This window comes from Triticum urartu, chromosome 3A (assembly GCF_056163025.1).
Source record: "Triticum urartu cultivar PI428250 chromosome 3A, HENAU_Tu73, whole genome shotgun sequence".
Taxonomy (NCBI): domain Eukaryota; kingdom Viridiplantae; phylum Streptophyta; class Magnoliopsida; order Poales; family Poaceae; genus Triticum; species Triticum urartu.
In genome coordinates, this window is record NC_141875.1 from 284,113,269 (window position 1) to 284,140,073 (window position 26,805).

The following is a 26,805-nucleotide window of genomic DNA, read 5'->3' on the forward strand; positions in this document are numbered from 1 at the left end:
CAGTTTTTGTCGTAACCCTCTCTACTCTTTTTCACATGCCATGTGGGTGAAATGATGATACCATGCCATGTTTCAACCTTTTCAGAGTTAATTTTGTAGTGATTTTCAATTTCACGGTCATTTAGCTCTCTAAACAAATCGGTAAATGACTGAAAAATAGCAAATGATGTCAGAACGTGTTGAAAATAGATGACCTTGCTTTGAATTGTGCGTACAGAACGCAAAAAAGTCTGGAGTTCAAATAAGTTTAAAAAAATGAAGTGCCCGTGTAACCGATGAGTTCTCGTCCGAAACCCTGATACTCTGAAACAGATTGTCCAGTTTGTACACGATGTGCGTCCAGTTTTTTCCGTAACCCTCTCTAGTATTTTGCACATGCCATGTGGGTGAAATGATGATACCATGCCAAGTTTCAACATTTTCAGAGTTCACTTTGTAGTGATTTTCAATTTCACGGTCATTTAGCTCTCTAAATAAATCGGTAAATGACTGAAAATAACAAATGATGTTAGAAAGTGTTGAAAATTGATGATGTCGCTTTGAATGGTGCATACGGAACGCGAAAAAAGTCTGGAGTTCAAATAAGTTTAAAAAATGAAGTGCTCGTGTAATAGATGAGTTCTCGTCTGAAACCGTGATACTCCGAAAAAGATTGTCCAGTTTGTACATGAAGTGCATCCAGTTTTTGCCGTAACCCTCTCTACTATTTTGCACATGCCATGTGGGTGAAATGATGATACCATGCCAAGTTTCAACATTTTCAGAGTTCATTTTGTAGTGATTTTCAATTTCATGGTCATCTAGCTCTCTAAATAAATCGGTAAATGACTGAAAATAGCAAATGTTGTTAGAAAGTGTTGAAAATTGATGACATCTCTTTGAATGGTGCATACGGAACAAAAAAAATGTCTGGAGTTCAAATAAGTTTAAAAAAATGAAGTGCCCATGTAACAGATGAGTTCTCGTCCGAAACCCTGATACTCCGAAAGAGATTTTCCAGTTTGTACATGAAGTGCGTCGAGTTTTTGCCGTAACCGTCTCTACTATTTTGCACATGCTATGTGGGTGAATGATGATACCATGCCAAGTTTCAACATTTTCAGAGTTTGTTTTGTAGTGATTTTCAATTTCACGGTCATTTAGCTCTCTAAACAAATCGGTAAATGACTATAAAATAGCAAATGATGTTAGAAAGTGTTGAAAATTGATGACGTCTCTTTGAATGATGCATAGGAATGAAAAAAAAGTCTGGAGTTCAAATAAGTTTAAAAAAAAAGAAGTGCCCGTGTAACAGATGAGTTCTCGTCGTAAACCCTGATACTTCTAAATAGATTGTCCAGTTTGTACACGAAGTGCGTCCAGTTTTTGTCGTAACCCTCTCTACTCTTTTTCACATGCCATGTGTGTGAAATGATGATACCATGCCAAGTTTCAACGTTTTCAGAGTTAATTTTGTAGTGATTTTCAATTTCACGGTCATTTAGCTCTCTAAACAAATCGGTAAATGACAGAAAAATAGCAAATGATGTCAGAACGTGTTGAAAATAGATGACCTCGCTTTGAATGGTGCATACAGAACGCAAAAAAAGTCTGGAGTTCAATAAGTTTAAAAAAATGAAGTGCCCATGTAACCGATGAGTTCTCGTCCGAAACCCTGATACTCTGAAATAGATTGTCCAGTTTGTACACGAAGTGCGTCCAGTTTTTGCCGTAACCCTCTCTACAATTTTGCACATGCCATGTGGGTGAAATGATGATACCATGCCAAGTTTTAACATTTTCAGAGTTCACTTTGTAGTGATTTTCAATTTCACAGTCATTTAGCTCTCTAAATAAATCGGTAAATGACAGAAAATAGCAAATGATGTTAGAAAGTGTTGAAAATTGATGACGTCGCTTTGAATGGTGCATACGGAACGTGAAAAAAGTCTGGAGTTCAAATAAGTTTAAAAAAATGAAGTGCCCGTGTAACCGATGAGTTCTCGTCCGTAACCCTGATACTCTGAAACAGATTGTCCAGTTTTTACACGAAGTGCGTCCAGTTTTTGCCGTAACTCTCTCTAGTATTTTGCACATGCCATGTGGGTGAAATGATGATACCATGCCAAGTTTCAACATTTTCAGAGTTCACTTTGTAGTGATTTTCAATTTCACAGTCATTTAGCTCTCTAAAAAAATCAGTAAATGACTGAAAATAGCAAATGATGTTAGAAAGTGTTGAAAATTGATGATGTCGCTTTGAATGGTGCATACGGAACGCGAAAAAAGTCTGGAGTTCAAATAAGTTTAAAAAATGAAGTGCTCGTGTAATAGATGAGTTCTCGTCTGAAACCGTGATACTCCGAAAGAGATTGTCCAGTTTGTACATGAAGTGCGTCCAGTTTTTGCCGTAACCCTCTCTACTATTTTGCACATGCCATGTGGGTGAAATGATGATACCATGCCAAGTTTCAACATTTTCAGAGTTCATTTTGTAGTGATTTTCAATTTCATGGTCATTTAGCTCTCTAAATAAATCGGTAAATGACTGAAAATAGCAAATGTTGTTAGAAAGTGTTGAAAATTGATGACGTCTCTTTGAATGGTGCATACGGAACACAAAAAATGTCTGGAGTTCAAATAAGTTTAAAAAAATGAAGTGCCCATGTAACAGATGAGTTCTCGTCCGAAACCCTGATACTCCGAAAGAGATTTTCCAGTTTGTACATGAAGTGCGTCGAGTTTTTGCCGTAACCCTCTCTACTATTTTGCACATGCTATGTGGGTGAATGATGATACCATGCCAAGTTTCAACATTTTCAGAGTTCGTTTTGTAGTGATTTTCAATTTCGCGGTCATTTAGCTCTCTAAACAAATTGGTAAATGACTATAAAATAGCAAATGATGTTAGAAAGTGTTGAAAATTGATGACGTCTCTTTGAATGGTGCATAGGAATGAAAAAAAAGTCTGGAGTTCAAATAAGTTTAAAAAAAAGAAGTGCCCGTGTAACAGATGAGTTCTCGTCGTAAACCCTGATACTTCTAAATAGATTGTCCAGTTTGTACATGAAGTGCGTCCAGTTTTTGTCGTAACCCTCTCTACTCTTTTTCACATGCCATGTGTGTGAAATGATGATACCATGCCAAGTTTCAACGTTTTCAGAGTTAATTTTGTAGTGATTTTCAATTTCACGGTCATTTAGCTCTCTAAACAAATCGGTAAATGACTGAAAAATAGCAAATGATGTCAGAACGTGTTGAAAATAGATGACCTCGCTTTGAATGGTGCATACAGAACGCAAAAAAAGTCTGGAGTTCAATAAGTTTAAAAAAATGAAGTGCCCGTGTAACCGATGAGTTCTCGTCCGAAACCCTGATACTCTGAAACAGATTGTCCAGTTTGTACACGAAGTGCATCTAGTTTTTGCCGTAACCCTCTCTAGTATTTTGCACATGCCATGTGGGTGAAATGATGATACCATGCGAAGTTTCAACATTTTCAGAGTTCACTTTGTAGTGATTTTCAATTTCATGGTCATTTAGCTCTCTAAATAAATCGGTAAATGACTAAAAATAGCAAATGATGTTCGAAAGTGTTGAAAATTGATGACGTCGCTTTGAATGGTGCATACGGAATGCGAAAAAAGTCTGGAGTTCAAATAAGTTTAAAAAAATGAAGTGCCCGTGTAACAGATGAGTTCTTGTCATAAACCCTGATACTCTGAAATAGATTGTCCAGTTTGTACACGAAGTGCGTCTAGTTTTTGTCGTAACCCTCTCTACTCTTTTTCACATGCCATGTGTGTGAAATGATGATACCATGCCAAGTTTCAACCTTTTCAGAGTTAATTTTGTAGTGATTTTAAATTTCACGGTCATTTAGCTCTCTAAACAAATCGGTAAATGACTGAAAAATAGCAAATGATGTCAGAACATGTTGAAAATTGATGACCTCGCTTTGAATGGTGCATACAGAATGCCAAAAAAGTCTGGAGTTCAAATAAGTTTAAAAAAATGAAGTGCCCGTGTAACCGATGAGTTCTCGTTCGAAACCCTGATACTCTGAAACAGATTGTCCAGTTTGTACACGAAGTGCATCCAGTTTTTGCCGTAACCCTCTCTAGTATTTTGCACGTGCCATGTGGGTGAAATGATGATACCATGCCAAGTTTCAACATTTTCAGAGTTCACTTTGTAGTGATTTTCAATTTCATGGTCATTTAGCTCTTTAAATAAATCGGTAAATGACTGAAAATTGCAAATGATGTTAGAAAGTGTTGAAAATTGATTACGTCGCTTTGAATGGTGCATACGGAACGCGAAAAAAGTCTGGAGTTCAAATAAGTTTAAAAAATGAAGTGCCCGTGTAACAGATGAGTTCTCGTCCGAAACCCTGATACTCCAAAAGAGATTGTCTAGTTTGTACACAAAGTGCGTCCAGTTTTTGCCGTAACCCTCTCTACAATTTTGCACATGCCATGTGGGTGAAATGATGATACCATGCCAAGTTTCAACATTTTCAGAGTTCATTTTGTATTGATTTTCTATTTCATGGTCATTTAGCTCTCTAAGTAAATCGGTAAATGAATGAAAATAGCAAATGTTGTTAGAAAGTTTTGAAAATTGATGACGTCGCTTTGAATGGTGCATACGGAACACAAAAAATGTCTGGATTTCAAATAAGTTTAAAAAATGAAGTGCCCGTGTAACAGATGAGTTCTCGTCCGAAACCCTGATACTCCAAAAGAGATTGTCCAGTTTGTACACGAAGTGCGTCCAGTTTTTGCCGTAACCCTCTCTACAATTTTGCACATGCCATGTGGGTGAAATGATGATACCATGCCAAGTTTCAACATTTTCAGAGTTCATTTTGTAGTGATTTTCTATTTCATGGTCATTTAGCTCTCTAAATAAATCGGTATATGACTGAAAATAGCAAATGTTGTTAAAAGTGTTGAAAATTGATGACGTCGCTTTGAATGGTGCATACGGAACACAAAAAATGTCTGGAGTTGAAATAAGTTTAAAAAATGAAGTGCCCACGTAACAGATGAGTTCTCGTCCGAAACCCTGATACTCCGAAAGAGATTTTCCAGTTTGTACATGAAGTGCGTCCAGTTTTTGCCGTAACCCTCTCTACTATTTTTCACATGCTATGTGGGTGAATGATGATACCATGCCAAGTTTCAACATTTTCAGAGTTCATTTTTAGTGATTTTCAATTTCACGGTCATTTAGCTCTCTAAACAAATCGGTAAATGACTGTAAAATAGCAAATGATGTTAGAAAGTGTTGAAAATTGATGATGTCTCTTTGAATGGTGCATAGAACGCAAAAGAAGTCTGGAGTTCAAATAAGTTTAAAAAAATGAAGTGCCCGTGTAACAGATGAGTTCTCGTTGTAAACCCTGATACTCCGAAATAGATTGTCCAGTTTGTACATGAAGTGCCTCCAGTTTTTGTTGTAACCCTCTCTACACTTTTTTACATGCCATGTGGGTGAAATGATGATACCATGCCAAGTTTCAACCTTTTTAGAGTTAATTTTGTAGTGATTTTCAATTTCACGGTCATTTAGCTCTCTAAACAAATCGGTAAATGAATGAAAAATAGCAAATGATGTCAGAACGTGTTGAAAATAGATGACCTCGCTTTAAATGGTGCATACAGAACGCAAAAAAAGTCTGGAGTTCAAATAAGTTTAAAAAAATGAAGTGCCCATGTAACCGATGAGTTCTCGTCCGAAACCCTGATACTCTGAAACAGATTGTCCAGTTTGTACACGAAGTACGTCCAGTTTTTGCCGTAACCCTCTCTAGTATTTTGCACATGCCATGTGGGTGAAATGATGATACCATGCCAAGTTTCAACATTTACAGAGTTCACTTTGTAGTGATTTTCAATTTCACGGTCATTTAGCTCTCTAAATAAATCGATAAATGACTGAAAATAGCAAATGATGTTAGAAAGTGTTGAAAATTGATGACGTCGCTTTGAATGGTGCATACGGAACGCGAAAAAAGTATGGAGTTCAAATAAGTTTAAAAAAATGAAGTGCCCGTGTAATAGATGAGTTCTTGTCGTAAACCCTGATATTCCGAAATAGATTGTCCAGTTTGTACACGAAGTGCGTCTAGTTTTTGTCGTAACCCTCTCTACTCTTTTTCACATGCCATGTGTGTGAAATGATGATACCATGCCAAGTTTCAACCTTTTCAGAGTTAATTTTGTAGTGATTTTAAATTTCACGGTCATTTAGCTCTCTAAACAAATCGGTAAATGACTGAAAAATAGCAAATGATGTCAGAACATGTTGAAAATTGATGACCTCGCTTTGAATGGTGCATACAGAATGCAAAAAAAGTCTGGAGTTCAAATAATTTAAAAAAATGAAGTGCCCGTGTAACCGATGAGTTCTCGTCCGAAACCCTGATACTCTGAAACAGATTGTCTAGTTTGTACACGAAGTGCATCCATTTTTTGCCGTAACCCCCTCTAGTATTTTGCACATGCCATGTGGGTGAAACGATGATACCATGCCAAGTTTCAACATTTTCAGAGTTCACTTTGTAGTGATTTTCAATTTCATTGTCATTTAGCTCTTTAAATAAATTGGTAAATGACTGAAAATAGCAAATGATGTTAGAAAGTGTTGAAAATTGATGACGTCGCTTTGAATGGTGCATACTGAATGCGAAAAAAGTCTGGAGTTCAAATAAGTTTAAAAAATGAAGCGCCCGTGTAACAGATGAGTTCTCGTCAGTAACCCTGATACTCCGAAAGAGATTCTCCAGTTTGTACACTAAGTGCGTCCATTTTTTGCCGTAACCTCTCTCTACTATTTTGCACATGCCATGTGGGTGAAATGATGATACAATTTGTAGTGATTTTCAATTTCACGGTCATTTAGCTCTCTAAACAAAACGGTAAATGACTGAAAAATAGCAAATGATGTTAGAAATTGTTGAAAATTGCTGACATCTCTTTGAATGGTGCATAGGAACGCAAAAAATGACTGGAGTTCAAAAAGTTTAAAAAAATGAAGTGCCCGTGTAACAGATGAGTTCTCGTCCGAAACCCTGATACTCCAAAAGAGATTTTCCAGTTTGTACACGAAGTGCGTCCAGTTTTTGCCGTAACCCTCTCTACTATTTTGCACATGCTATGTGGGTCAATGACGATACCATGCCAAGTTTCAACATTTTCAGAGTTCAATTTGTAGTGATTTTCAATTTCACGGTCATTTAGCTCTCTAAACAAATCGGTAAATGACTGAAAATAGCAAATGATGTTAGAAAGTGTTGAAAATTGATGACGTCTCTTTGAATGGTGCATAGGAACGCAAAAAATGACTGGAGTTCAAATAAGTTTAAAAAATGAAGTGCCCGTGTAACAGAAGAGTTCTCGTCCGAAACCCTGATATTCTGAAAGAGATTGTCCAGTTTGTACACGAAGTGTGTCTAGTTTTTGCCTTAACCCTCTACTCTTTTGCACATTCCATGTGGGTGAAATGATGATACCATGCCAAGTTTCAACATTTTCAGAGTTCATTGTGTAGTGATTTTCAATTTCACGGTCATTTAGCTCTCTAAACAAATCGGTAAATGACTGAAAATAGCAAATGATGTTAGAAAGTGTTGAAATTTTATGACGTCGCTTTGAATGGTGCATAGGAACGCAAAAAAAGTCTGGAGTTCAAATAAGTTTAAAAAAATGAAGTCCCCGTGTAACAGATGAATTCTCGTCCGAAACCCTGATACTCCGAAAGAGATTGCCCAGTTTGTACGCGAAGTGCGTCCAGTTTTTGCCGTAACACTCTCTACTCTTTTTCTCATGCCATGTGGGTGAAATGATGATACCATGCCAAGTTTCAACCTTTTTAGAGTTCATTTTGTAGTGATTTTCAATTTCACGGTCATTTAGTTCTCTAAACAAACTTGTAAATGACTGAAAAATAGCAAATGAGGTCGGAACATGTTGAAAATTGATTACCTCGCTTTGAATGGTGCATACGGAACGCAAAAAAAGTCTGGAGTTCAAATAAGTTTTAAAAAATGAAGTGCCCGTGTAACAGATGACTTCTCGTCCGAAACCCTGATACTCCGAAAGAGATTGCCAGGTTTGTACACGAAGTGCGTCCAGTTTTTGCCGTAACCCTCTCTACTCTTTTTCACATGCCATGTGGGTGAAATGATGATACCATGCCATGTTTCAACCTTTTCAGAGTTAATTTTGTAGTGATTTTAAATTTCACGAACATTTAGCTCTCTAAACAAATCGGTAAATGACTGAAAAATAGCAAATGATGTCAGAACGTGTTGAAAATTGATGACCTCGCTTTGAATGGTGCATAGGAACGCAATAAAATTCTGGAGTTCACATAAGTTTAAAAATATGAAGTGCCCGTGTAACAGATGAGTTCTCGTCTGAAACCCTGATACTCCGAAAGAGATTGCCCAGTTTGTACGCGAAGTGCGTCCAGTTTTTGCCGTAACCCTCTCTACTCTTTTTGACATGCCATGTGGGTGAAATGATGATACCATGCCAAGTTTCAACATGTTCAGAGTTCATTTTGTAGTGATTTTCAATTTCACGGTCATTTGGCTCTCTAAACAAATAGGTAAATGACTGAAAAATAGCAAATGATGTCAGAACGTGTTGAAAATTGATGACCTCGCTTTGAATGGTGCATAAGGAACACAAAAAAGTCTAGAGTTCAAGTAAGTTTAAAAAAATGAAGTGCCCGTGTATCAGATGACTTCTCGGTCGAAATCATGATACTCCGAAAAAGATTGTCCAGTTTGTACACGAAGTGTGTCCAGTTTTTTCTGTAACCCTCTACTCTTTTGCATATTCCATGTCGGTGAAATGATGATACCAGGCCAAGTTTCATCCTTTTCAGAGTTCATTGTGTAGTGATTTTCAATTTCACAGTCATTTAGCTCTCTAAACAAATCGGCAAATGACTGAAAATAGAAAATGATGTTAGAAAGTGTTGAAATTTTATGACGTTGCTTTGAATGGTGAATAGGAATGCAAAAAAGTCTGGTGTTCAAATAAGTTTAGAAAAATGAAGTGCCCATGTAACAGATGAGTTCTCGTCCGAAACCCTGATACTCCGAAAGAGATTGTCCAGTTTGTACGTGAAGTACATCCAGTTTTTGCCGTAACCCTCCTCTACTCTTTTTCACATGCCACGTGGGTGAAATAATGATACCATGCCAAGTTTCAACCTTTTCAGAGTTCATTTTGTAGTAATTTTCAATTTCACGGTCATTTAGCTCTCTAAACAAATAGGTGAATGACTGAAAAATGGCAAATCATGTCAGAACGTGTTGAAAATTGATGAACTCGCTTTGAATGGTGTATACGGAATGCTAAAAAATTCTGGAGTTAAAATAAGTTTAAAAAAATGAAGTGACCGTGTAACAGATGAGTTCTCGTCCGAAACCTTGATACTCCGAAAGAGATTGCCCAGTTTGTACACGAAGTGCGTCCAGTTTCTGCCGTAACCCTCTCTACTCTTTTTCAAATGCCATGTGGGTGAAATGATGATGCCATGCCACGTTTCAACCTTTCCAGAGTTCATTTTGTAGTGATTTTCATTTTCACGGACATTTAGCTCTCTAAACAAATAGGTAAATGACTGAAAAATAGCAAATGATGTCAGAACGTGTTGAAAAGTTTTGACCTCGCTTTGAATAGTTCATACGGAACGCAAAAAAAGTCTGGAGTTCAAATAAGTTTAAAAAAATGAACTGCCCGTGTAACCGATGAGTTCTCGTCCGAAACCCTGATAGTCCGAAAGAGTTTGTCCAGTTTGTACACGAAGTGCGTCCAGTTTTTTTCCGTAACCCTCTGTACTCTTTTGCACATGCCATGTGGGTGAAATGATGTTACCATGCCAAGTTTCAACATGTTCAGAGTTCATTTTGTAGTGATTTTCAATTTCACGGTCATTTAGCTCTCTAAATAAATCGGTAAATGACTGAAAATAGCAAATGATGTTAGAAAGTGTTGAAAATTGATGATGTCGCTTTGAATAGTGCATATGGAACGCAAAAAAAGTCTGGAGTTCAAATAAGTTTAAAAAATGAAGTGCCCGTGTAACAGATAAGTTCTCATCCGAAACCCTGATACTCCAAAAGAGATTTTCCAGTTTGTACACGAAGTGCGTCCAGTTTTTTCTGTAACCCTGTCTACTATTTTGCACATTCCATGTGGGTGAAATGATGATACCATGCCAAGTTTCAACATTTTCAGAGTTCAATTTGTAGTGATTTTCAATTTCACGGTCATTTAGCTCTCTAAACAAATCCATAAAAGACTGGAAAATAGCAAATGATGTTAGAAAGTGTTGAAAATTGATGACGTCTCTTTGAATGGTGCATACGGAACGCAAAAAAAGTCTGGAATTCAAATAAGTTTAAAAAAATGAAGTGCCCGTGTAACCGATGAGTTCTCGTCCGAAACCCTGATACTCCGAAAGAGATTGTCTAGTTTGTACACGAAGTGCATCCAGTTTTTGCCGTAACCCTCTCTACTATTTTGCACATGCCATGTGGGTGAAATGATGTTACCATGCCAAGTTTCAACATTTTTAGAGTTCATTTTGTAGTGTTTTTCAATTTCATGCTCATTAGCTCTCTAAATAAATCGGTAAATGACTGAAGATAGCAAATGATGTTAGAAAGTGTTGAAAATTGACGACGTCACATTTAATGGTGCATACGGAACGCAAAAAAATTCTGGAGTTCAAATAAGCTTAAAAAAATGAAGTGCCCGTGTAACCGATGAGTTCTCGTCCGAAACCCTGATACTCCGAAAGAGATTGTCTAGTTTGTACACGAAGTGCGTCCAGTTTTTGCCGTAACCCTCTCTACTATTTTCCACATGCTATGTGGGTGAATGACGATACCATGCCAAGTTTCAACATTTTCAAATTTCATTTTGTAGTGATTTTCAATTTCACGGTCATTTAGCTCTCTAAAAAAATCGGTAAATGACTGAAAAATAACAAATGATGTTAGAACGTGTTGAAAATTGATGACGCATCTTTGAATGGTGCATAGGAACGCAAAAAAATGTCTGGAGTTCAAATAAGTTTAAAAAAATGAAGTGCCCGTGTAACAGATGAGTTCTCATTCGAAACGCTGATACTCCGAAAGAAATTGTCCAGTTTGTACACGAAGTATGTCTAGTTTTTGCCGTAACCCTCTCTACCATTTTGCACATGCTATGTGGGTGAATGACGATACAATGCCAAGTTTCAACATTTTCAGAGTTCATTTTGTAGTGATTTTCAATTTCACGGTCATTTAGCTCTCTAAACAAATCGGTAAATGACTGAAAAATAGCAAATGATGTCAGAAAGTGTTGAAAATTGATGACGTCTCTTTGAATGGTGCATAGGAACGCAAAAAATGTCTGGAGTTCAAATAAGTTTAAAAAAATGAAGTGCCCATGTATCAGATGAGTTCTCGGTCGAAACCCTGATACTCCGAAAAAGATTGTCCAGTTTGTACACGAAGTGTGTCCAGTTTTTTCCGTAACCCTCTACTCTTTTGCACGTTCCATGTGGGTGAAGTGATGATACCAAGCCAAGATTCATCCTTTTCAGAGTTCATTGTGTAGTGATTTTCAACTTCACAGTCATTTAGCTCTCTAAACAAATCGGCAAATGACTGAAAATAGCAAATGATGTCCGAACATGTTGAAATTTTATGACATTGCTTTGAATGGTGAATAGGAACGCAAAAAAAGTCTGGAGTTCAAATAAGTTTGAAAAAATGAAGTGCCCGTGTAAGAGATGAATTCTCGTCCGAAACCCTGATACTCTGAAAGAGATTACCCAGTTTGTACGCGAAGTGCGTCCAGTTTTTGCCGTAACCCTCTCTACTATTTTGCACATGCTATATGGGTGAAATGATGTTACCATGCCAAGTTTCAACATTTTTAGAGTTCATTTTGTATTGTTTCTCAATTTCACGGTCATTTAGCTCTCTAAATAAATCGGTAAATGACTGAAAATAGCAAATGATGTTAGAAAGTGTTGAAAATTGATGGCGTCACATTTAATGGTGCATACGGAACGCAAAAAAAGTCTGGAGTTCAAATAAGTTTAAAAAAATGAAGTGCCCGTGTAACAGATGAGTTCTCGTTCGAAACCCTGATACTCCGAAAGAGATTTTCCAGTTTGTACACGAAGTATGTCTAGTTTCTGTCGTAACCCTCTCTACTATTTTGCACATGCTATGTGGGTGAATGACGATACCACGCCAAGTTTCAAAATTTTCAGAGTTCATTTTGTAGTGATTTTCAATTTCACGGTCATTCAGCTCTCTAAACAAATTGGTAAATGACTGAAAAATAGCAAGTGATGTTAGAAAGTGTTGAAAATTGATGACGTCTCTTTGAATGGTGCATAGGAACGCAAAAAATGTCTGGAGTTCAAATAAGTTTAAAAAAATGAAGTGCCCTTGTATCAGATGAGTTCTCGGTCGAAACCCTGATACTCCGAAAAAGATTGTCCAGTTTGTACACAAAGTGTGTCCAGTTTTTTCCGTAACCCTCTACTCTTTTGCACATTCCATGTGGGTGAAATGATGATACCAGGCCAAGTTTCATCCTTTTCAGAGTTCATTGTCTAGTGATTTTCAATTTCACAGTCATTTAGCTCTCTAAACAAATCGGCAAATGACTGAAAATAGCAAATGAGTTTTGAATGGTGAATAGGAATGGAAAAAAAGTCTTGTGTTCAAATAAGTTTAAAAAAATGAAGTGCCCGTGTAACAGATGAGTTCTCGTCCGAAACCCTGATACTCCGAAAGAGATTACCCAGTTTGTACGCGAAGTGCATCCAGTTTTTGCCGTAACCCTCTCTACTCTTTTTCACATGCCTTGTGGGTGAAATAATGATACCATGCCAAGTTTCAACCTTTTCAGAGTTCATTTTGTAGTGATTTTCAATTTCACGGTCATTTAGCTCTCTAAACAAATAGGTGAATGACTGAAAAATAGCAAATCATGTCAGAACGTCTTGAAAATTGATGACCTCGCTTTGAATGGTGCATACGGAACGCAAAAAAAGTCTAGAATTAAAATAAGTTTAAAAAAGTGAAGTGACCGTGTGACAGATGAGTTCTCGTCTGAAACCTTGATACTCCAAAAGAGATTGCCCAGTTTGTACACGAAGTGCGTCCAGTTTTTGCCGTAACCCTCTCTACTATTTTGCACATGCTATGTGGGTGAATGACGATACCATGCCAAGTTTCAACATTTTCAGAGTTCAATTTGTAGTGATTTTCAATTTCACGGTCATTTAGCTCTCTAAACAAATCGGTAAATGACTGAAAAATAGCAAATGATGTTAGAAAGTTTTGAAAATTGATGATGTCTCTTTGAATGGTGCATAGGAACGCAAAAAATGACTGGAGTTCAAAGAAGTTTAAAAAAATGAAGTGCCCGTGTAACCGATGAGTTCTCGTTCAAAACTCTGGTACTCTGAGAGAGATTGCCCAGTTTGTACACGAAGTGCGTCCAGTTTTTGCTGTAACCCTCTGTACTATTTTGCACATGCTATGTGGGTGAATGACGATACCATGCCAAGTTTCAACATTTTCAGAGTTAAATTTGTAGTGATTTTAAATTTCACGGTCATTTAGCTCTCTAAACAAATCAGTAAATGACTGAAAAATAGCAAATCATGTTAGAAAGTGTTGAAAATTGATGACGTCTCTTTAAATGGTGCGTAGGAACGCAAAAACAATGTCTGGAGTTCAAATAAGTTTTAAAAAATGAAGTGCCCGTGTAACAGATGAGTTCTCGTCCGAAACCCTGATACTCCGAAAGAGATTGCCCAGTTTGTACGTGAAGTGCGTCCAGTTTTTGCCGTAACCCTCTCTACTCTTTTTCACATGCCACGTGGGTGAAATAATGATACCATGCCAAGTTTCAACGTTTTCAGAGTTCATTTTGTAGTGATTTTCAATTTCACGGTCATTGAGCTCTCTAAACAAATAGGTAAATGACTGAAAAATAGCAAATGATGTTAGAACGTGTTGAAAATTTATGACCTCGCTTTGAATGGTGAATAGGAACGCAAAAAAAGTCTGGAGTTCAAATAAGTTTAAAAAAATGAAGTGGCCGTGTAACCGATGAGTTCTCGTCCGAAACCCTGATACTCCGAAAGAGATTGTCCAGTTTGTACACGAAGTGCGTCCAGTTTTTTTCCGTAACCCTCTCTACTATTTTGCACATGCCATGTGGGTGAAATGATGTTACCATGCCAAGTTTCAACATGTTCAGAGTTCATTTTGTAGTGATTTTCAATTTCACGGTCATTTAGCTCTCTAAATAAATCGGTAAATGACTGAAAATAGCAACGTCGCTTTGAATGGTGCATACGGAACGCAAAAAAAGTCTGCAGTTCAAATAAGTTTAAAAAAATTAAGTGCCCGTGTAACCGATGAGTTCTCGTCTGAAACCCTGATACTCCGAAAGAGATTGTCCAGTTTGTACACGAAGTGCGTCCAGTTTTTTTCCGTAACCCTCTCTACTATTTTGCACATGCCATGTGGGTGAAATGATATTACCATGCCAAGTTTCAACATGTACAGAGTTCATTTTGTAGTGATTTTCAATTTCACGGTCATTTAGCTCTCTAAACAAACAGGTAAATGACTGAAATATAGCAAATGAGGTCAGAACACATTGAAAATTGATTACCTCGCTTTGAATGGTGCGTACGGAACGCAAAAAAAGTCTGGAGTTCAAATAAGTTTTAAAAAATGAAGTGCCCGTGTAACAGATGGGTTCTCGTCCGAAACCCTGATACTTCGAAAGAGATTGCCCAGTTTGTACACGAAGTGCATCCAGTCTTTGCCGTAACCCTCTCTACTCTTTTTCACATGCCATGTGGGTGAAATGATGATACCATGCCAAGTTTCAACCTTTTCAGAGTTCATTTTGTAGTGATTTTCAATTTCATGGACATTTAGCTCTCTAAACAAATAGGTAAATGACTGCAAAATAGCAAATGATGTCAGAACGTGTTGAAAATTGATGACCTCACTTTGAATGGTTCATATGGAACGCAAAAAAAGTCTGGAGATCAAATAAGTTTAAAAAAATGAAGTGCCCGTGTAACAGATGAGTTCTCATTCGAAACGCTGATACTCCGAAAGAAATTGTCCAGTTTGTACACGAAGTATGTCTAGTTTTTGCCGTAACCCTCTCTACCATTTTGCACATGCTATGTGGGTGAATGACGATACAATGCCAAGTTTCAACATTCTCAGAGTTCATTTTGTAGTGATTTTCAATTTCACGGTCATTTAGCTCTCTAAAAAAATCGGTAAATGACTGAAAAATAGCAAATGATGTCAGAAAGTGTTGAAAATTGATGACGTCTCTTTGAATGGTGCATAGGAACGCAAAAAATGTCTGGAGTTCAAATAAGTTTAAAAAAATGAAGTGCCCGTGTATCAGATGAGTTCTCGGTCGAAACCCTGATACTCCGAAAAAGATTGTCCAGTTTGTACACGAAGTGTGTCCAGTTTTTTCCGTAACCCTCTACTCTTTTGCACATTCCATGTGGGTGAAGTGATGATACCAAGCCAAGATTCATCCTTTTCAGAGTTCATTGTGTAGTGATTTTCAATTTCACAGTCATTTAGCTCTCTAAACAAATCGGCAAATGACTGAAAATAGCAAATGATGTCCGAACATGTTGAAATTTTATGACATTGCTTTGAATGGTGAATAGGAACGCAAAAAAAGTCTGGAGTTCAAATAAGTTTGAAAAAATGAAGTGCCCGTGTAAGAGATGAATTCTCGTCCGAAACCCTGATACTCCGAAAGAGATTACCCAGTTTGTACGTGAAGTGCGTCCAGTTTTTGCCGTAACCCTCTCTACTATTTTGCACATGCTATATGGGTGAAATGATGTTACCATGCCAAGTTTCAACATTTTTAGAGTTCATTTTGTAGTGTTTCTCAATTTCACGGTCATTTAGCTCTCTAAATAAATCGGTAAATGACTGAAAATAGCAAATGATGTTAGAAAGTGTTGAAAATTGATGGCGTCACATTTGATGGTGCATACGGAACGCAAAAAAAGTCTGGAGTTCAAATAAGTTTAAAAAAATGAAGTGCCCGTGTAACAGATGAGTTCTCGTTCGAAACCCTGATTCTCCGAAAGAGATTTTCCAGTTTGTACACGAAGTATGTCTAGTTTCTGTCGTAACCCTCTCTACTATTTTGCACATGCTATGTGGGTGAATGACGATACCACGCCAAGTTTCAAAATTTTCAGAGTTCATTTTGTAGTGATTTTCAATTTCACGGTCATTCAGCTCTCTAAACAAATTGGTAAATGACTGAAAAATAGCAAGTGATGTCAGAAAGTGTTGAAAATTGATGACGTCTCTTTGAATGGTGCATAGGAACGCAAAAAATGTCTGGAGTTCAAATAAGTTTAAAAAAATGAAGTGCCCGTGTATCAGATGAGTTCTCGGTCGAAACCCTGATACTCCGAAAAAGATTGTCCAGTTTGTACACAAAGTGTGTCCAGTTTTTTCCGTAACCCTCTACTCTTTTGCACATTCCATGTGGGTGAAATGATGATACCAGGCCAAGTTTCATCCTTTTCAGAGTTCATTGTGTAGTGATTTTCAATTTCACAGTCATTTAGCTCTCTAAACAAATCGGCAAATGACTGAAAATAGCGAATGATGTTAGAAAGTGTTGAAATTTTATGACATCGCTTTGAATGGTGAATAGGAATGGAAAAAAGTCTTGTGTTCAAATAAGTTTAAAAAAATGAAGTGCCCGTGTAACAGATGAGTTCTCGTCCGAAACCCTGATACTCCGAAAGAGATTACCCAGTTTGTACGCGAAGTGCGTCCAGTTTTTGCCGTAACCCTCTCTACTCTTTTTCACATGCCTTGTGGGTGAAATAATGATACCATGCCAAGTTTCAACCTTTTCAGAGTTCATTTTGTAGTGATTTTCAATTTCACGGTCATTTAGCTCTCTAAACAAATAGGTGAATGACTGAAAAATAGCAAATCATGTCAGAACGTCTTGAAAATTGATGACCTCGCTTTGAATGGTGCATACAGAACGCAAAAAAAGTCTGGAATTAAAATAAGTTTAAAAAAGTGAAGTGACCGTGTGACAGATGAGTTCTCGTCTGAAACCTTGATACTCCAAAAGAGATTGCCCAGTTTGTACACGAAGTGCATCCAGTTTTTGCCGTAACCCTCTCTACTATTTTGCACATGCTATGTGGGTGAATGACGATGCCATGCCAAGTTTCAACATTTTCAGAGTTCAATTTGTAGTGATTTTCAATTTCACGGTCATTTAGCTCTCTAAACAAATCGGTAAATGACTGAAAAATAGCAAATGATGTTAGAAAGTTTTGAAAATTGATGATGTCTCTTTGATGGTGCATAGGAACGCAAAAAATGACTGGAGTTCAAAGAAGTTTAAAAAAATGAAGTGCCCGTGTAACCGATGAGTTCTCGTTCGAAACTCTGGTACTCTGAAAGAGATTGCCCAGTTTGTACACGAAGTGCGTCCAGTTTTTGCTGTAACCCTCTGTACTATTTTGCACATGCTATGTGGGTAAATGACGATACCATGCCAAGTTTCAACATTTTCAGAGTTCAATTTGTAGTGATTTTAAATTTCACGGTCATTTAGCTCTCTAAACAAATCAGTAAATGACTGAAAAATAGCAAATCATGTTAGAAAGTGTTGAAAATTGATGACGTCTCTTTAAATGGTGCGTAGGAACGCAAAAACAATGTCTGGAGTTCAAATAAGTTTTAAAAAATGAAGTGCCCGTGTAACAGATGAGTTCTCGTCCGAAACCCTGATACGCCGAAAGAGATTGCCCAGTTTGTATGCGAAGTGCGTCCAGTTTTTGCCGTAACCCTCTCTACTCTTTTTCACATGCCACGTGGGTGAAATAATGATACCATGCCAAGTTTCAACGTTTTCAGAGTTCATTTTGTAGTGATTTTCAATTTCACGGTCATTGAGCTCTCTAAACAAATAGGTAAATGACTGAAAAATAGCAAATGATGTTAGAACGTGTTGAAAATTTATGACCTCGCTTTGAATGGTGAAAAGGAACGCAAAAAAAGTCTGGAGTTCAAATAAGTTTAAAAAATGAAGTGGCCGTGTAACCGATGAGTTCTCGTCCGAAACCCTGATACTCCGAAAGAGATTGTCTAGTTTGTACACGAAGTGCGTCCAGTTTTTTTCCGTAACCCTCTCTACTATTTTGCACATGCCATGTGGGTGAAATGATGTTACCATGCCAAGTTTCAACATGTTCAGAGTTCATTTTGTAGTGATTTTCAATTTCACGGTCATTTAGCTCTCTAAATAAATCGGTAAATGACTGAAAATAGCAACGTCGCTTTGAATGGTGCATACGGAACGCAAAAAAAGTCTGGAGTTCAAATAAGTTTAAAAAAATTAAGTGCCCGTGTAACCGATGAGTTCTCGTCCGAAACCCTGATACTCCGAAAGAGATTGTCCAGTTTGTACACGAAGTGCGTCCAGTTTTTTTCCGTAACCCTCTCTACTATTTTGCACATGCCATGTGGGTGAAATGATGTTACCATGCCAAGTTTCAACATGTTCAGAGTTCATGTTGTAGTGATTTTCAATTTCACGGTCATTTAGCTCTCTAAACAAACAGGTAAATGACTGAAATATAGCAAATGAGGTCAGAACACGTTGAAAATTGATTACCTCGCTTTGAATGGTGCATACGGAACGCAAAAAAAGTCTGGAGTTCAAATAAGTTTTAAAAAACGAAGTGCCCGTGTAACAGATGGGTTCTCGTCCGAAACCCTGATACTTCGAAAGAGATTGCCCAGTTTGTACACGAAGTGCGTCCAGTCTTTGCCGTAACCCTCTCTACTCTTTTTCACATGCCATGTGGGTGAAATGATGATACCATGCCAAGTTTCAACCTTTTCAGAGTTCATTTTGTAGTGATTTTCAATTTCATGGACATTTAGCTCTCTAAACAAATAGGTAAATGACTGCAAAATAGCAAATGATGTCAGAACGTGTTGAAAATTGATGACCTCACTTTGAATGGTTCATATGGAACGCAAAAAAAGTCTGGAGTTCAAATAAGTTTAAAAAAATGAAGTGCCCGTGTAACCGATGAGTTCTCGTCCGAAACCCTGATACTCCGAAAGAGATTGTCCAGTTTGTACACGAAGTGCGTCAAGTTTTTTTTCCGTAACCCTCTCTACTATTTTGCACATGCCATGTGGATGAAATGATGTTACCATGCCAAGTTTCAACATGTTCAGAGTTCATTTTGTAGTGATTTTCAATTTCACGGTCATTTAGCTCTCTAAATAAATCGGTAAATGAATGAAAATAGCAAATGATGTTAGAAAGTGTTGAAATTGATGACGTCGCTTTGAATGGTGCATACAGAACACAAAAAAAGTCTGGGGTTCAAATAAGTTTTAAAAAATGAAGTGCCCGTGTAACAGATGAGTTCTTGTCCGAAACCTTGATACTCCAAAAGAGATTTTCCAGTTTGTACACGAAGTGCGTCCAGTTTTTGCGGTAACCCACTCTACTATTCTGCACATGCTATGTGGGTCAATGACGATACCATGCCAAGTTTCAACATTTTCAGAGTTCAATTTGTAGTGATTTTCAATTTCACGGTCATTTAGCTCTCTAAACAAATCGGTAAATGACTGAAAAATAGCAAATGATGTTAGAAAGTGTTGAAAATTGCTGACGTCTCTTTGAATGGTGCATATGAACGCAAAAAATGACTGGAGTTCAGATAAGTTAAAAAAATGAAGTGCCCGTGTAACAGAAGAGTTCTCGTCCGAAACCCTGATACTCCGAAAGAGATTGTCCAGTTTGTACACGAAGTGTGTCCAGTTTTTGCCGTAACCCTCTACTCTTTTGCACATACCATGTGGGTGAAATGATGATACCATGCCAAGTTTCAACATTTGAAGAGTTCATTTTGTAGTGATTTTCAATTTCACGGTCATTTAGCTCTCTAAACAAATCGGTAAATGACTGAAAATAGCAAATGATGTTGATACTCCGAAAGAGATTGTCCAGTTTGTACACGAAGTGTGTCCAGTTTTTGCCGTAACCCTCTACTCTTTTGCACATACCATGTGGGTGAAATGATGATACCATGCCAAGTTTCAACCTTTGAAGAGTTCATTTTGTAGTGATTTTCAATTTCACGGTCATTTAGCTCTCTAAACAAATCGGTAAATGACTGAAAATTGCAAATGATGTTAGAACGTGTTGAAAATTGATGACGTCTCTTTGAATGGTGCATAGGAACGTAAAAAAATGTCTGGAGTTCAAATAAGTTTAAAAAAATGAAGTGCCCGTGTAACAGAAGAGTTCTCGTCCGAAACCCTGATACTCCGAAAGAGATTGCCCAGTTTGTACACAAAGTGCGTCCAGTTTTTGCCGTAACCCTCTCTACTATTTTGCACATGCTATGTGGGTGAATGATGATACCATGCCAAGTTTCAACATTTTCAGAGTTCAATTTGTAGTGATTTTCAATTTCACGGTCATTTAGCTCTCTAAACAAATTGGTAAATGACTGAAAAATAGCAAATGATGTTAGAAAGTGTTGAAAATTGATGACGTCTCTTTGAATGGTGCATAGGAACGCAAAAAAAAGTCTGGAGTTCAAATAAGTTCAAAAAAATGAAGTGCCCGTGTAGCAGACGAGTTCTCGTTCGAAACCCTGATAGTCCCAAAGAGATTGTCTAGTTTGTACACGAAGTGTGTCTAGTTTTTGTCGTAACCCTCTACTCTTTTGCACATGCCATGTGGGTGAAATGATGATACCGTGCGAAGTTTCAACATTTTCAGAGTTCACTTTGTAGTGATTTTCAATTTCATGGTCATTTAGCTCTCTAAATAAATCGGTAAATGACTGAAAATAGCAAATGATGTTAGAAAGTGTTGAAAATTGATGACGTCGCTTTGAATGGTGCATACGGAACGCGAAAAAAGTCTGGAGTTCAAATAAATTTAAAAAAATGAAGTGCCCGTGTAACCAATGAGTTCTCGTCCGACACCCTGATACTCCGAAAGAGATTTTCCAGTTTGTACATGAAGTGCGTCGAGTTTTTGCCGTAACCCTCTCTACTATTTTGCACATGCTATGTGTGTGAATGATGATACCATGCCAAGTTTCAACATTTTCAGAGTTCGTTTTGTAGTGATTTTCAATTTCACGGTCATTTAGCTCTCTAAACAAATCGGTAAATGACTGAAAATAGCAAATGATGTTAGAAAGTGTTGAAAATTGATGACATCTCTTTGAATGGTGCATAGGAATGAAAAAAAAGTCGGGAGTTCAAATAAGTTTAAAGAAAAGAAGTGCCCGTGTAACAGATGAGTTCTCGTCGTAAACCCTGATACTTCTAAATAGATTGTCCAGTTTGTACACGAAGTGCGTCCAGTTTTTGTCGTAACCCTGTCTACTCTTTTTCACATGCCATGTGTGTGAAATGATGATACCATGCCAAGTTTCAATGTTTTCAGAGTTAATTTTGTAGTGATTTCCAATTTCACGGTCATTTAGCTCTCTAAACAAACTGGTAAATGACTGAAAAATAGCAAATGATGTCAGAACGTGTTGAAAATAGATGACCTCGCTTTGAATGGTGCATACAGAACGCAAAAAAAAATTCTGGAGTCCAAATAAGTTTAAAAAAATGAAGTGCCCGTGTAATAGACGAGTTCTCGTTCGAAACCCTCATACTCCGAAAGAGATTGTCCAGTTTGTACACGAAGTGTGTCCAGTTTTTGCCGTAACCCTCTACTCTTTTGCACATTCCATGTGGGTGAAATGATGATACCATGCCAAGTTTCAACCATTTCAGAGTTCATTGTGTAGTGATTTTCAATTTCACGGTCATTTAGCTCTCTAAACAAATCGGTAAATGACTGAAAATAGCAAATGATGTTAGAAAGTGTTGAAATTTTATGACGTCGCTTTGAATGGTGCATAGGAACAAAAAAAAGTCTGGAGTTCAAATAAGTTTAAAAAAATGAAGTGCCCGTGTACCAGATGAGTTCTCGTCCGAAACCCTGATACTCCGAAAGAGATTGCCTAGTTTCTACGCGAAGTGCATCCAGTTTTTGCCGTAACCCTCTCTACTCTTCTGCACATGCCATGTGGGTGAAATGATGATACCATGCCAAGTTTCAACCTTTTCAGAGTTCATTTTGTAGTGATTTTCAATTTCACGGTCATTTAGTTCTGTAAACAAACTGGTAAATGACTGAAAAATAGCAAATGAGGTCAGAACATGTTGAAAATTGATGACGTCTCTTTGAATTGGGCATACGGAACGCAAAAAAGTCTGGAGTTCAAATAAGTTTAAAAAAATGAAGTGCCAGTGTAACAGATGAGTTCTCATCCGAAACCCTGATACTCCGAAAGAGATTGCCCAGTTTGTACACGAAGTGCGTCCAATTTTTGCCGTAACCCTCTCTACTATTTTGCACATGCTATGTGGGTGAATGACGATACCATGCCAAGTTTCAACATTTTCAGAGTTCAATTTGTAGTGATTTTCAATTTCACGGTCATTTAGCTCTCTAAACAAATCGGTAAATGACTGAAAAATAGCAAATGATGTTAGAAAGTGTTGAAAATTGATGACGTCTCTTTGAATGGTGCATAGGAACGCAAAAAAAAGTCTGGAGTTCAAATAAGTTCAAAAAAATGAAGTGCCCGTGTAGCAGACGAGTTCTCGTTCGAAACCCTGATAGTCCCAAAGAGATTGTCCAGTTTGTACACGAAGTGTGTCTAGTTTTTGTCGTAACCCTCTACTCTTTTGCACATGCCATGTGGGTGAAATGATGATACCGTGCGAAGTTTCAACATTTTCAGAGTTCACTTTGTAGTGATTTTCAATTTCATGGTCATTTAGCTCTCTAAATAAATCGGTAAATGACTGAAAATAGCAAATGATGTTAGAAAGTGTTGAAAATTGATGACGTCGCTTTGAATGGTGCATACGGAACGCGAAAAAAGTCTGGAGTTCAAATAAGTTTAAAAAAATGAAGTGCCCGTGTAACCAATGAGTTCTCGTCCGACACCCTGATACTCCGAAAGAGATTTTCCAGTTTGTACATGAAGTGCGTCGAGTTTTTGCCGTAACCCTCTCTACTATTTTGCACATGCTTTGTGGGTGAATGATGATACCATGCCAAGTTTCAACATTTTCAGAGTTCGTTTTGTAGTGATTTTCAATTTCACGGTCATTTAGCTCTCTAAACAAATCGGTAAATGACTGAAAATAGCAAATGATGTTAGAAAGTGTTGAAAATTGATGACATCTCTTTGAATGGTGCATAGGAATGAAAAAAAAGTCGGGAGTTCAAATAAGTTTAAAGAAAAGAAGTGCCCGTGTAACAGATGAGTTCTCGTCGTAAACCCTGATACTTCTAAATAGATTGTCCAGTTTGTACACGAAGTGCGTCCAGTTTTTGTCGTAACCCTGTCTACTCTTTTTCACATGCCATGTGTGTGAAATGATGATACCATGCCAAGTTTCAATGTATTCAGAGTTAATTTTGTAGTGATTTCCAATTTCACGGTCATTTAGCTCTCTAAACAAACTGGTAAATGACTGAAAAATAGCAAATGATGTCAGAACGTGTTGAAAATAGATGACCTCGCTTTGAATGGTGCATACAGAACGCAAAAAAAATTCTGGAGTCCAAATAAGTTTAAAAAAATGAAGTGCCCGTGTAATAGACGAGTTCTCGTTCGAAACCCTCATACTCCGAAAGAAATTGTCCAGTTTGTACACGAAGTGTGTCCAGTTTTTGCCGTAACCCTCTACTCTTTTGCACATTCCATGTGGGTGAAATGATGATACCATGCCAAGTTTCAACCATTTCAGAGTTCATTGTGTAGTGATTTTCAATTTCACGGTCATTTAGCTCTCTAAACAAATCGGTAAATGACTGAAAATAGCAAATGATGTTAGAAAGTGTTGAAATTTTATGACGTCGCTTTGAATGGTGCATAGGAACAAAAAAAAGTCTGGAGTTCAAATAAGTTTAAAAAATGAAGTGCCCATGTACCAGATGAGTTCTCGTCCGAAACCCTGATACTCCGAAAGAGATTGCCTAGTTTCTACGCGAAGTGCATCCAGTTTTTGCCGTAACCCTCTCTACTCTCCTTCACATGCCATGTGGGTGAAATGATGATACCATGCCAAGTTTCAACCTTTTCAGAGTTCATTTTGTAGTGATTTTCAATTTCACGGTCATTTAGTTCTGTAAACAAACTGGTAAATGACTGAAAAATAGCAAATGAGGTCAGAACATGTTGAAAATTGATGACGTCTCTTTTAATGGTGCATATGGAACGCAAAAAAGTCTGGAGTTCAAATAAGTTTAAAAAAATGAAGTGCCAGTGTAACAGATGAGTTCTCGTCCGAAACCCTGATACTCCGAAAGAGATTGCCCAGTTTGTACACGAAGTGCGTCCAGTTTTTGCCGTAACCCTCTCTACTATTTTGCACATGCTATGTGGGTGAATGACGATACCATGCCAAGTTTCAACATTTTCAGAGTTCAATATGTAGTGATTTTCAATTTCACGGTCATTTAGCTCTCTAAACAAATCGGTAAATGACTGAAAAATAGTAAATGATGTTAGAAAGTGTTGAAAATTGATGACGTCTCTTTGAATGGTGCATAGGAACGCAAAAAAAAGTCTGGAGTTCAAATAAGTTTAAAAAAATGAAGTGGCCATGTAACAGACGAGTTCTCGTTCGAAACCCTGATAGTCCCAAAGAGTTTGTCCAGTTTGTACACGAAGTGTGTCTAGTTTTTGTCGTAACCCTCTACTCTTTTGCACATGCCATGTGGGTGAAATGATGATACCATGCGAAGTTTCAACATTTTCAGAGTTCACTTTGTAGTGATTTTCAATTTCATGGTCATTTAGCTCTCTAAATAAATCGGTAAATGACTGAAAATAGCAAATGATGTTAGAAAGTGTTGAAAATTGATGACGTCGCTTTGAATGGTGCATACGGAACGCGAAAAAAGTCTGAAGTTCAAATAAGTTTTAAAAAATGAAGTGCCCGTGTAACCAATGAGTTCTCATCCGTAACCCTGATACTCTGAAACAGATTGTCCAATTTGTACACGAAGTGCGTCCAGTTTTTGCCGTAACCCTCTAGTATTTTGCACATGCCATGTGGGTGAAATGATGATACCATGCCAAGTTTCAACATTTTCAGAGTTCACTTTGTAGTGATTTTCAATTTCACAGTCATTTAGCTCTCTAAATAAATCGGTAAATGACTGAAAATAGCAAATGATGTTAGAAAGTGTTGAAAATTGATGATGTCACTTTGAATGGTGCATACGGAACGCGAAAAAAGTCTGGAATTCAAATAAGTTTAAAAAATGAAGTGCTCGTGTAATAGATGAGTTCTCGTCTGAAACCGTGATACTCCGAAAGAGATTGTCAAGTTTGTACATGAAGTGCGTCCAGTTTTTGCCGTAACCCTCTCTACTATTTTGCACATGCCATGTGGGTGAAATGATGATACCATGCCAAGTTTCAACATTTTCAGAGTTCATTTTGTAGTGATTTTCAATTTCATGGTCATTTAGCTCTCTAAATAAATCGGTAAATGACTGAAAATAGAAAATGTTGTTAGAAAGTGTTGAAAATTGATGACGTCTCTTTGAATGGTGCATACGGAACACAAAAAATGTCTGGAGTTCAAATAAGTTTAAAAAAATGAAGTGCCCATGTAACAGATGAGTTCTCGTCCGAAACCCTGATACTCCGAAAGAGATTTTCCATTTTGTACATGAAGTGCGTCGAGTTTTTGCCGTAACCCTCTCTACTATTTTGCACATGCTATGTGGGTGAATGATGATACCATGCCAAGTTTCAACATTTTCAGAGTTCGTTTTGTAGTGATTTTCAATATCACGGTCATTTAGCTCTCTAAACAAATCGGTAAATGACTATAAAATAGCAAATGATGTTAGAAAGTGTTGAAAATTGATGACGTCTCTTTGAATGGTGCATAGGAATGAAAAAAAGTCGGGACTTCAAATAAGTTTAAAAAAAAGAAGTGCCCGTGTAACAGATGAGTTCTCGTCGTAAACCCTGATACTTCTAAATAGATTTTCCAGTTTGTACACGAAGTGCGTCCAGTTTTTGTCGTAACCCTCTCTACTCTTTTTCACATGCCATGTGGGTGAAATGATGATACCATGCGAAGTTTCAACATTTTCAGAGTTCACTTTGTAGTGATTTTCAATTTCATGGTCATTTAGCTCTCTAAATAAATCGGTAAATGACTGAAAATAGCAAATGATGTTAGAAAGTGTTGAAAATTGATGACGTCGCTTTGAATGGTGCATACGGAACGCGAAAAAAGTCTGGAGTTCAAATAAGTTTAAAAAAATGAAGTGCCCGTGTAACCAATGAGTTCTCGTCCGACACCCTGATACTCCGAAAGAGATTTTCTAGTTTGTACATGAAGTGCGTCGAGTTTTTGCCGTAACCCTCTCTACTATTTTGCACATGCTATGTGGGTGAATGACGATACCATGCCAAGTTTCAACATTTTCAGAGTTCAATATGTAGTGATTTTCAATTTCACGGGTATTTAGCTCTCTAAACAAATTGGTAAATGACTGAAAATAGCAAATGATGCATAGGAACAAAAAAAAGTCTGGAGTTCAAATAAGTTTAAAAAATGAAGTGCCCGTGTACCAGATGAGTTCT